The sequence below is a fragment of the Rhinoraja longicauda genome, chromosome 13 (assembly GCF_053455715.1).
Source record: "Rhinoraja longicauda isolate Sanriku21f chromosome 13, sRhiLon1.1, whole genome shotgun sequence".
Taxonomy (NCBI): Eukaryota; Metazoa; Chordata; class Chondrichthyes; order Rajiformes; family Arhynchobatidae; genus Rhinoraja; species Rhinoraja longicauda.
In genome coordinates this window covers 52024201-52037685 of record NC_135965.1, presented here as the reverse complement: position 1 = coordinate 52037685, position 13485 = coordinate 52024201, and positions in this window count along the sequence as shown.

Below are 13485 nucleotides of genomic sequence, written 5' to 3'. Positions count from 1 at the left end.
CGCCCCGACGCGGGAGTTTCGATCGCCCCGACGCGGGAGTTTCGATCGCCCCGACGCGGGAGTTTCGACCGCCCCGACGGATGGTTCGACTGCTCCGACGCGGGAGAATAAAGATGGGGAAGATTGGACTTTTTGCCTTCCATCACAGTGAGGTACGTGGGGAATCCACTGTGGTGGATGTTTATGTTAACGTTTATGTAATTGTGTGTCTTGTTCCTTTTTTTTCATATGGCTGTAATTCACATATCACTGTATCTTAATTAGTACATGTGACAATAAAAGTGCATTGAAACCTTTGATTCCACTTTGTTGCCTTACAACCTGAGAGACCTGGTTCAATCCCAACCTCCGGCTCTGTCTGCATGGAGTACAGGCCCTTCGGTCCACCATGCCCGTGCTGAACATGATGCCAAGATTAACTCATCTCTTCCCGCACGTGATCTATACCCCTCCATTCCCTGCATATCCATGTGCCTGTCTTAAAGCCTCTTAAACACCACTATCATATCTCTGCTACCATGACATATTAATTCTGAAAATGTTTTGGACAGTTTTAAAGTTTATCTCCAGCAATAGCTCAAATATGAATGTCTATTTCACGATGTTCCTTCTGAATGTCTCCTGGGCTAATCAGGGCTCTGTCACTAAATGAACAGAGAGGAAAACTGTTCCACTGGCACTCTGCAGTGCTGTGTGATTGCCAAAGGCAAAACTAAACAAGGCAGTGAGCCAAGTTCTAGTGTAGAAACAAGGAACTGCAGATGCTGGGTTACAAATGAAGACACAAAGTGCTGGAGTAACTCAGCGGGTCAGGCAGCATCCCTGGAGAACATGGATAGGTGACGTTTCACAGAGTGCTGGAGTAACTCAGCGGGTCAGGCAGCATCTGTGGAGAACATGGATAAGTGACATTTCACAGAGTGCTGGAGTAACTCAGCGGGTCAGGCAGCATCTGTGGAGAACATGGATAAGTGACGTTTCAGATCGGGACTCCTCTTCAGACTTCAGTACACCATGTTAGTTTAATTTAGTTTAGTTTAGAGATACGGCATTGAAACTGGTCCATCTAGTCCACGCTGACTATCAATCACCTGCTCACTAGTTCTATGTTATCCCACTTTCTCATCCATACCCTGCACACAAAAGGGAATTTTACAGAGGCCAATTCACCCACAAACCTACATGTCTTTGGGAGGTGGGAGGGAACTGGAGCGCGTGAGGGAAACCCATGCGATTAGAGGGAGAGCGTGCAAACTCCACACAGACAGCACCTGAGGTCAGGATTGAACCTGGTGTTGAGGAAGCACCTCACCTTAATCCTTTGCCTTCCCCTTTGAATCAGATATTTTTTCCAAACATATTTCATTTAGCTACTGAATAGTTCTTACCTCTAAGGTCATTTGAGAATTCATTATTTCCAATAATGATTGAAATCCCATCAAACTCCTCAGAATGCTTGATCAAACTAAATAAATAAAATATAAATGAGCTCAAATGGAAACCTCTTTATTATGAACACTGAAGAAGAATTATTTGCATCATTAGCAGCTGTTCTTAAAATGGACTATGTAAAATATATTATAGTGAATCCTTTGTCTATAGTCAGGAAGTGCATATATTTATAACATTAGTGAGAATTTGCTCCAAACTGCTCATAAAGTTAAATTGTAATACAAAAGGAACTGCAGATGCTGCTTTATACAAAATGCAGTAAATCAGTGGGTCAGGCAGCATCTCTGGAGAACATGGACAGGTGACATTTTGGGTCAAGACACTTCTAAGGTGACCCAAAATGTCATCTATTCATGTGTAGGAAAGAACTGCAGATGCTGGTTTAAATTGAACGTAGACACAAAATGCTGGAGTAACTCAGCGGGACAGGCAGCATCTCTGGAGAGAAGGAATGGGTGACAGTCCGGATCCACACCGCCGGGACACGTCTGAAGAAGGGTCTTGACCCGAAACGTCACCCATTCCTTCTCTCCAGAGATGCTGCCTGTCCCGCTGAGTTACTCCAGCATTTTGTGCCACCTATTCATGTTCTCCGGAGTGGCTGCCTGACCCGCTGAGTTACTCCAACACTTTGTGTCTATCGTTGCTCATAACGTTAGTAGTCCTGTTTCTTCAGATATCTTTATTCTGCATTATCTGTGCTGCATCTCGAGTCTTCTCTGTGGATGGTCACTTTGTCGCGGTGGAGAAGCTCGTGTGGTCCTGAGACCCTGAGAGCGATGCGGTCTGGAGCTACGCCCCTGGTAGGGTCACCCATGGGGGTAAGGTCGAGGGGGGGGGGAGGTCCCTGACAAGGAGCAATCCAACCAAGACCTCAACGGTGGAACAGGCGGAGGGAGGATGATGGCTGACTTCAGTGGAGCGTTACAACGGCTGGGAAGGCGGATGGATGAAGGCTGCAGCAGAATAAGGTCCACGGTCGTCTTGGACTCCACACCACTGGATCCTGACCCAGACCGTACCTGGAGTACTGTGTGCAGTTTTGGTCTCCAAATTTGAGGAAGGATATTCTTGCTATTGAGGGCATGCAGCGTAGGTTTACTAGGTTAATTCCCGGAATGGCGGGACTGTCGTATGTTGAAAGACTGGAGCGACTAGGCTTGTATACACTGGAATTTAGAAGGATGAGAGGAGATCTTATAGACAATAGACAATAGACAATAGGTGCAAGAGTAGGCCATTCAGCCCTTCGAGCCAGCACCGCCATTCAATGCGATCATGGCTGATCACTCTCAATCAGTACCCCGTTCCTGTGGGGTACTCGTTGAACATCCCCTCTTCCTAACTTGACACCATTCAGATAATAATCTGCCTTTCTATTCTTACTTCCAAAGTGAATAACCTCCCACTTATCTACATTAAACTGCACCTGCCATGTATCCGCCCACTCACACAACCTGTCCAAGTCACCCTGCAGCCTTATTGCATCTTCCTCACAATTCACACTACCCCCCAGCTTAGTATCATCTGCAAATTTGCTAATGGTACTTTTAATCCCTTCATCTAAGTAATCTTATCGAAACGTATAAGATTATTAAGGGGTTGGACACGTTAGAGGCAGGAAAAATGTTCCCAATGTTGGGGGAGTCCAGAACAAGGGGCCACAGTTTAAGAATAAGGGGTAGGCCATTTAAAACTGAGATGAGGAAAAACCTTTTCAGTCAGAGAGTTGTAAATCTGTGGAATTCTCTGCCTCAGAAGGCAGTGGAGGCCAATTCTCTGAATGCATTCAAGAGAGAGCTGGATAGAGCTATTAAAGATAGCGGAGTCAGGGGGCATGGGGAGAAGGCAGGAACATGGTACTGATTGAGAATGATCAGCCATGATCACATTGAATGGTGGTGCTGGCTCGAAGGGCCAAATGGCCTCCTCCTGCACCTACTGTCTATTGTCTGTCAAGGACCGTGTAGTGTTTGTCTGTGCACCAGTCTCCCCACGTTAAACAAAGTCACGCACAGGCGTCCTCTGTGGAGAGGGCAGTCACACCCTCTTCCAGTGACTGCCGATGATGCACCTCAAGTAACCTAACTGATACAACTATTTTTCTGTCAAATCTGGATGAACCTGCAGTGATTTCTACTGCGGTGATTTTGGGAAAACAAAGCCTTAGGACTGAACAGGTGAACGTGACATACGGATTCTCAGGGGTGTAATTAAATAAATTAAATTTGTTGATCTGTGTCTATACATTGTTATTTTGTTTGCGTACCTACATGCCCATAAGTGCTCTCTAATGTACAAGATGTTATCCCTGGGTAGGGAAATATTTTTCCAGTCACAGTACAAACTACTCCGACTTTGAAGTCAATGAACGTTAACAGAGCTGCACATTTAACTCTGCAAAGTTGCATTCAGGTAACTGAACCATCCTACCACAACCAGAGAGCAGTGCTGAACTACTATCCACCTCATTTGGGACCCTCGGACTATCCTTGATCGGACTTTGCTGGATTTACTTTGCACTAAACATTATTCCCTTTATCATGTATCTGTACACTGCACATGGCTCGCTTGTAATCATGTGTTGTCTTTCCACTGGGTGGTTAGCGCACAACAAAAGTGTGACAGTGAACTAAACCGAGCTTCCTTCTGAAGTTGCAAAGACTGCTGCTCATCGTGGCCTCACTATTACCTTTGTCTGCATCCATTATTTCCCAGTACTCCCTTCCCTACGATTAATTATTGGGCCCTGTGGATTTTGACCCAGTCTGAAGAAGGGTACCTACCTAATCACCTATCCACGTTCCCCAGAGATGCTCCCTGACCTGCTGAGTTACTCCAGCACTTTGTGCTTTTTTTGTTGTAAACCAGCATCTGCAGTTCCTCGTATCTCTATTTTACTATGGATTCATTGTATTTTGCTGGAATTCCTCTCTCAACATTCCTCAGGTTAGGTTCGGTTTAGTTTATTGTCACGTGTACCGAGGTACAGTGAAAAGCTTTTGCTGCGTGCTATCCAGTCAGTGGAAAGACAATGCATGATTACAATCGAGCCATGTTCAGATAGATACACGATGTGAATAATGTTTAGTGCAAGATAAAGTCTTGATGATAAGGGAGTAACCTTGTAACCTGGGCGGCACGGTAGCGCAGCGGTAGAGTTGCTGCTTTACAGCGAATGCAGCGCCGGAGACTCAGGTTCGATCCTGACTACGGGTGCTGTACTGTAAGGAGTTTGTACGTTCTCCCCGTGACCTGCGTGGGTTTTCTCCAAGATCTTCGGTTTCCTCCCACACTCCAAAGACGTACAGGTATGTAGGTTAATTGGCTGGGTAAATGTTAAAAAAAATTGTCCCTAGTGGGTGTAGGATAGTGTTAATGTACGGGGATCACTGGGCGGCACGGACTTGGAGGGCCGAAAAGGCCTGTTTCCGGCTGTATATATATGATATGATATGATAAAAGGCTGCTGCAGTCGGTCAAAGTAGTTCATTTCAAAATAAATCCACCTCGGTGGTGAGATATTGACTGAAGCTGAGGAAATGGAGAGAGTTATTGGGGGAGGGTGTAATCTGACCAGGTTGCAGGGATGGGTGGCTGGGACTTCACACAATGGCTTCACTTCAGAAGCTCAATGTGAGTTGATCAAACAAAAAGCTGTTCACTGTACCTCGCTACACGTGACATTAAACTAAACACAAGTAAAGCAGAATAGTGGAGCAGCGATGGAGGATGCCTACAACTACACTTGGCCACAACAACTCAACAACGTCTCCAAGACTAAGTTCCCTGAAGGCCAGCTCCACCTAAAACAACATTGGAAAGGGCGCTAAAACCTGGCCACTTGTACATTAGATTTTTTTCGATTTAGAGATACAGCGCGGAAACAGGCCCTTCGGCCCACCGAGTCCGTGCCGCCCAGCGATCCCCGCACACTAACACTATCCTACACACACTAGGGACAATTTTTTTTACATTTAACCCAGCCAATTAACCTACAAACCTGTACGTCTTTGGAGTGTGGAAGGAAACCGAAGATCTCGGAGAAAACCCACGCAGGTCACGGGGAGAACGTACAAACTCCATACAGACGGCGCCCGTAGTCAGGATCGATCCTGAGTCTCCGGTGCTGCATTCGCTGTAAGGCGGCAACTCTACCGCTGCGCCACGGTGCCGCTCCTTGTCCCAGTGGACTACTCTGAAACACTGTGTGCTTCATCTAAGATTGTGCTTATCTGTAGTAATACTTCCCAATGGATCAATATTTTCACATGAGCCGAGGGATAGTGAAATTGTTTTTTTTGCAAAAAAACATGCGAAAATAAAGCAGCGTTGAACCATTGAGAATGGAACAAACAGTACAGAAGAGTGATGAAAGGAAAGCTTCTCACAGCTATGGGAAATATAAATGTTGTGTGGACAACGAGAGATTAAGTGCAACCTGGACGAATGCTGGCTCGATGGGCCGAATGGCCTACTCCTGCACCTATTGTCTATTGTAATATGAAATGCAGCGCTGGGGCCCCAACCTGAACCTTATTGTGGACATGCGATGGTGTCTCTGGAACTGGCGTACTGCAACGCTGAGAACTATATTCTGCACTCTGTACCTTTCCCTTGTGCTCTGCCCGATCCTTGTTGACCTCCCAGCGGAGCGAGCTGTCCGTCAAGGAATGTTGCCGACTGGCCCGCTGCAGACTGCAGGAGTACGTGCTGAGGGACGCACTGAAGCTCGGTGCAGCCAACGCTAAGGCCCTGTGGGGGGAGGACCACAGTCTAGGGTCCTTCCGCTGCTGGACATGGGGGGCAGGGTGTGGTGGAGAGAGACGCCCCTCCAAATAAGGGATACTGGGTAAATGTCTAAATGTAAGTAAATGTCTAAGTGAATGTCTGTACCAAATGTAACCTCCGGAAATGTCGGATGGGCTTGTTTAAGAATATGTTTTGTGAATGATATTTATTATTTGAATAAAGTATTTTTTGATATTAAAAAAAACAAAACAATTGTCCTTGAGTTTGACTCGATTGTATTTATGTATATAGTCTTAGAGTGATCATACAGTGAAACAGGCCCATCAGCCCAACTTGCCCCTGCTGGCCAACATTACACAGAATATTTATTCACAAAATGCTGGAGTACTCCTGCGCCTATTTTCTATGTTTCTATGTATTCCTTTTCTCCAGAGATGCTGCCCGACCCGCTGAGTTACTCCAGCATTCTGTGTCTCCCTTCAATATCTAATCCATTATTTTGTTAGGGGACATAGGACAATTAAACAATCATAACTTTATTTACATTCACGATTTGGATGACAGTGGATTTAAGGCTGTTATTGTTGTGATATTGCTGGGACTACTTTGTGTATCCAAGGACTACTTTGTATGCCTGTGTATATAAGTGATTGGGGTGATTAGGCGGGCACTCTGGATCCAGGCGGCCTTGGAATAAACAGCCTGGAGTTGAGCTCCAGCAATGTAACCTTTTATACACGTGTACTTGTGGTCCTTCCAGAGTCACCACAAAGGTACAACAAGTACCGGACCACGAAGTACAACATGGTGGCAGCGGTTTGGTGTTTCGCCTAGGGAGGGAATGAAGCATGCTGCCCGAGCAGAAAAGGTTAAAAAGAAGAAAAAAAAAAGAAAAAAAAGGCCCTGAAGGGAAACAAAACAAAAGAAAAGTTTCCAGCTCGGTACGGGACGTTTGGAGTGCATCCCGACAGAGCCAGTGTGACTTGGTATAGTTACCTGCTCAGTAGTCGGCGCCGAGTTGCGGACGTGACGCTGCAAGTTGTTGGGGGCGGTGCGTGTAGGCCCACGTCGCGCCCCAGCACCTGTGTAGGCCCGAGATTAGAAGCCTGCGACTGCTTCGCGGGGGAGAGACCGGGAGACCCGACACACACGGAGATGTGCGGTGACCGGGGAAGACCGACACCCATGGAGGTGTGCGGCGACCGGGAGAGCCCCGGAGGACAAGTACCGGACCACGATGTACAACAGTTATTAGATTAGTGGATGACACCAAAATTTATGGACTGTAAGGAAGGATATCCAAGTTTGCAACAGGGTCTAGATCATTTGGGAAGGTGGGCCAAAGAATGGCAGATAGAATTTAACTCTGACAATTGTGAAGTGGCATTTTGGTAAGTGGATCCAGGCCAGGACATACATAGTAAATCTTGTAGGTGTGGCACAGTGGTGCAGCGGTAAAGTTGCTGCCTTGCAGCGCTAGAGGCCCGGGTTCCATCCTGACCACAGGTGCTGTCTGTACGGAGTTTGTACGTTCTCCACGTGACCGCGTGGGTTTTCTCCGGGTGCTCCGGTTTCCTCCCACACTCCAAAGGTGTGCGGGTTCATAGGTTAATTAGCTTCTCTAAATTGCCCCTAGTGTGCAGGATAGAACTAGCACGTATGAATAATCGTTGGTCGGCATGGACTCAGTGGGCCGAAGGGCCTGTTTCCATGCTGTGCATATAAAACTAACTGGTCGAGCCCTGGAAAGTGTTTTAATACCCCCTGACTCCGCTTTCCTTAAGAGCTCTATCTAGCTCTCTCTTGGATGCATTCAGAGAATTGGCCTCCACTGCCTTCTGAGGCAGAGAATTCCACAGATTCACAACACTCTGACTGAAAAAGTTTCTCCTCATCTCAGTTCATTGGAGCATTGGAGATCATTTTTCAATGTTCTATAGATTCAGGATCAGTTCCTGTGGATTGGAGGATAGCAAATGTTATCCCACTTTTTAAGAAAGGAGGGAGAGAGAAAACGGGTAATTATAGACCAGTTAGTCTGACATCAGTGGTGGGGAAGATGCTAGAGTCAATTATAAAAGACGAAATTGCTGAGCATTTGGATAGCAGTAACGGGATCATTCCGAGTCAGCATGGATTTACGAAGGGGAAATCATGCTTGACAAATCTACTGGAATTTTTTGAGGATGTAACTAGGAAAATTGACAAGGGAGAGTCAGTGGATGTGGTGTACCTCGACTTTCAGAAAGCCTTCGACAAGATCCCACATAGGAGATTAGTGGGCAAAATTAGGGCACATGGTATTGGGGGTAGGGTACTGACATGGATAGAAAATTGGTTGACAGACAGAAAGCAAAGAGTGGGGATAAATGGGTCCCTTTCGGAATGGCAGGCAGTGACCAGTGGGGTACCGCAAGGTTCGGTGCTGGGACCCCAGCTATTTATGATATACATTAATGACTTAGACGAAGGGATTAAAAGTACCATTAGCAAATTTGCAGATGATACTAAGTTGGGGGGTAGTGTGAATTGTGAGGAAGATGCAATAAGGCTGCAGGGTGACTTGGACAGGTTGTGTGAGTGGGCGGATACATGGCAGATGCAGTTTAATGTAGATAAGTGTGAGGTTATTCACTTTGGAAGTAAGAATAGAAAGGCAGATTATTATCTGAATGGTGTCAAGTTAGGAGGAGGGGGAGTTCAACGAGATCTGGGTGTCCTAGTGCATCAGTCAATGAAAGGAAGCATGCAGGTACAGCAGGCAGTGAAGAAAGCCAATGGAATGTTGGCCTTCATAACAAGAGGAGTTGAGTATAGGAGCAAAGAGGTCCTTCTACAATTGTACCGGGCCCTGGTGAGACCGCACCTGGAGTACTGTGTGCAGTTTTGGTCTCCAAATTTGAGGAAGGATATTCTTGCTATGGAGGGCGTGCAGCGTAGGTTCACTAGGTTAATTCCCGGAATGGCGGGACTGTCGTATGTTGAAAGGCTGGAGCGATTGGGCTTGTATACACTGGAATTTAGAAGGATGAGGGGGGATCTTATTGAAACATATAAGATAATTAGGGGATTGGACACATTAGAGGCAGATAACATGTTCCCAATGTTGGGGGAGTCCAGAACAAGGGGCCACAGTTTGAGAATAAGGGGTAGGCCATTTAGAACGGAGATGAGGAAGAACCTTTTCAGTCAGAGGGTGGTGAAGGTGTGGAATTCTCTGCCTCAGAAGGCAGTGGAGGCCAGTTCGTTGGATGCTTTCAAGAGAGAGCTGGATAGAGCTCTTAAGGATAGCGGAGTGAGGGGGTATGGGGAGAAGGCAGGAACGGGGTACTGATTGAGAGTGATCAGCCATGATCGCATTGAATGGCGGTGCTGGCTCGAAGGGCTGAATGGCCTACTCCTGCACCTATTGTCTATTGTCTATTGTCTATTGTCTAAATGGCCTACCCCTTATTCTTAAACTGTGGCCCCTGGTTCTGGACTCCCCCAACATTGGGAACATGTTTCCTGCCTCTAACGTGTAATAATCTTATACGTTTGTTTTTAATCTGTGTGTGTGTACGTGTGTGTGTGTGTGTGTTTATATATGTGTGTATATCTCATGTGTGTGTGTGTTTATATATGTGTGTATATCTCATGTATGTGTGTGTGTGTGTGTGTGTGTGTGTATGTGTGTGTATGTGTGTGTGTGTGTGTATGTGTGTGTGTGTGTGTTTATATATGTGTGTGTATATCTCGTGTGTGTGTGTGTGTGTGTGTGTGTGTGTGTGTGTGTGTGTGTTTATATATGTGTGTGTATGTGTGTGTGTGTGTGTGTGTGTGTGTGTGTGTGTTTATATATGTGTGTATATCTCATGTATGTGTGTGTGTGTGTGTGTATGTGTATATATATATATACACACTGAACTTTTTTTTCACATTTATTACATTGTTTACGGTGCACTGTGTTTACGTATTGTGTTGTGCTGCTGCAAGTAAGAATTTCATTGTTCTACTATCTGGGACACACGACAATAAAACACTCTTGACTCGTGACTAGTTTGTGATGCATCCTGCGTGCCAGTGCTGGCTGTAGATATTACAGCCATGTGGGGGTTATTGAAGCTCAATTTGAACATGCTCTTGGGTGTGATCATAACATAGCAGCTGAGATCATACCCTGAGGATCGCCAGCTTGAGGAACTCGCTCAGAGCTCAATTTGCTCCACGTTTTGATGAGAAATCATTCGTCTCAGAGTGTTCTTGAATTGTTGAGCAGTCCAGTACACCAGGTAATTTTTATCATTGGTTTAATTTATTTTATAACACATGATTCTGCCTATGAACTGAACTGAAATATTCTGGAAATGTGAGCAGATTCAAATTGTTTGAATAAGAGCCATACCCCCTAGGTCAAATGGCTGTGCGTAGTTATAATGTTCGTTTCATGAGTGTGGTTTGGCTGAGGGGCAATTTGCTAAACTTGTTAATGAGCCAGAAGCCAATATTCCTGGAACAGACAGACAGGAAGAGAATGGTTTTAATGATTATGAGGTGTTACACAAAACAATCAATGGCTGGCGTTTGCACCATGGATGGGACGTCAGTGTGATGCAGTTTGTTGAAGTGGTTTCTAGTTAAGTGCTAACCACTAATTAAAAACATTTGGCGTTGAACATTGGCAAGTCTTTTAAAAACACTTAGTGTCTTCTGTTTTACATAATCCAAAGCATATTTGGATAATGAAAGGGTATGTGCAATCTTGGAGAAGCGTTCACATTAACAACACAGCAAACTCTCGTCATTTTTTTTTAGATTTAGATTTAGATATACAGTGCGGAAACAGGCCCTTCGGCCCACCAGGTCCGCGCCGCCCAGCGATCCCCGCACATTAACACTATCCTACACACACTAGGGACAATTTTTTAAACATTTACCCAGTCAATTAACCTACAAACCTGTACGTCTTTGGAGTGTGGGAGGAAACCGAAGATCTCGGAGAAAACCCACGCAGGTCACGGGGAGAACGTACAAACTCCGTACAGACGGCGCCCGTAATCAGCAACTCTACCGCTGCGCCATCATGCCGCATCGTACGAAGCAGAGGGGGGAGAATGATGTCCATTATGTTGAACTTCTTCAAAGTAGGCATAACTTGAGGAGATTGTGCAGTAGAGCGGTGAAATGGAGAAGCAAGGAACTGCAGATGCTGGTTTACCAAAATGGACACAAAGTGCTGGAGTAACTCAGCAGGGTCAGGCAGCATCTCTGGAGAACATGGATAGTTGATGTTTCGGGTCAGAACCCTTATTTAGACCCTGACTTCAGAACGACTTTTAGATCTGGTATCGACAATGGTTTATTATAGTTACACTATCCGCGATACAGCGAAAAGCTTCTGTCTCGAACGATGAATGGCTGGCAAATATTGGAAGAGCAGACTTCGTTAAGTAAATTCTCCGTTCATTTAAAGTCTGTGGTTGATTTTAAATAAAACAGGGTATAAAAAATTGTTAAATCAATGCCATAGTCCTCTACATCGGCGGTTCAATGAGTGGTGGATGATGGAGTGTAAACCTTTGGCAAGTATGAAAGACCATGTCACTTTATCTGTGATTGCAGATTGACATTGTGCAGGCAGATGCACAGAGTGCTGGGGTAACTCAGCAGGTCAGGCAGCATCTGTGGAGAACATGGATAGGTGACGTTTCACAGAGTGCTGGGTAACTCAGCGGGTCAGGCAGCATCTCTGGAGAACATGGATAGGTGACGTTTCACAGAGTGCTGGAGTAACTCAGCAGGTCAGGCAGCATCTCTGGAGAACATGGATAGGTGACGTTTCACAGAGTGCTGGAGTAACTCAGCGGGTCAGGCAGCATCTCTGGAGAACATGGAGAGGTGATGTTTCAGGTCCAAACCATTCTTCAGACATTCTGCAGGTTTATTGTCCTCTAATCGTGCACAAGAAACTGCTTTCATTAGAATTGAAAACTCAATCCAAAAGATTTTATAGCAACTGAGAACGCCATGATTTTTTTATGACTTTGCTATGAAATGCCAGGAATTTGCTATAAATGAAAACAGGATTTTCAGCTGATTAAAGTGGTGGTAGAGCTGCTGCCTTACTGCGCCAGAGACACGCGATCGATCCTGACCTCGGGTGCTGTCTGTACGGAGTTTGTACGTTCTCCCCGTGACCTGCGTGGGTTTTCTCCAGGTGCTCCGGTTTCCTCCCACACTCCAAACACGTAGAGGTTTGTAGGTTAAATGGCTTGGTATCATTGTAAATTGTCCCTAGAGTGTGCAGGATAATGCTAGTGTGCGGGGATCGCTGGTCGGCGCAGACGCGTTGGGCCGAAGGGCCTGTTTCTGCACTGTATCTCTAAACTAAGCTAAACTAATCTAAGTGCATTATTTGCATTAAGTGGTGAAAGGGAGGAGTATGGCAGCTTTCAGATCACAAATAATAATCTGATTACACAAGTGTAATCTGACTTGATTCAATGATCACTCCATTGATCTTTTGATAACCATGCTTCTGTCTTTCATCTTCTGTGTGTTTGTGGTGGTCTGATCTTAACTTTCAAACAGGCCATGTTTGCGAGGTTTTCTGGTTTTCTTCTGGTTAAGTAATTCTTTTAAAATGAAACATTTAAAAATAAACAATTATCTTTGGCTATCATTTTAGTTCAGACTTTGCAGTCTATATGCACACAGCTTGTTTGAAGGTAGATACAAAATGCTGGAGTGTCTCAGCGGGTCAGGCAGCATCTCTGGAGAAAAAGAATAGGTGACGTTTCGGGTTGGAACACTTCAACAGACCTGCTGCTTCTGACCCGAAATGCCACCTATTCTTTTTCTCCACAGATGCTGCCTGACCCATTGAGTTACTCCAGCATTGTGTGTCTATCTTCAGTATAAACCAGCATCAGCAGTTCCTTCCTCCACATCTTGTTTGATGATGTTGTGTAAACACTCCCTCAAACTCACTGACTTCTCCATAGAAACAAGGAACTGCAGATGCTCGTTAATACACAAAAGGGCACAAAGTGCTGGAGTAACTCAGCGGGTCAGGCAGCATCTGTGGAGAACATGGATAGGTGACGTTTCACAGGGTGCTGGAGTAACTCAGCGGGTCAGGCAGCATCTGTGGGGAACATGGATAGGTGACGTTTCGGGTTGAGACCCTTCTTCAGTCTGAACAATCAGCCCGAACCGTCAACTATCCTTGCTCTCCAGAAAAGCTGCCTGACCTGCTGAGTTACTCCACTCTTTATGTTCCACTGCTTTTGTTATTGAAGA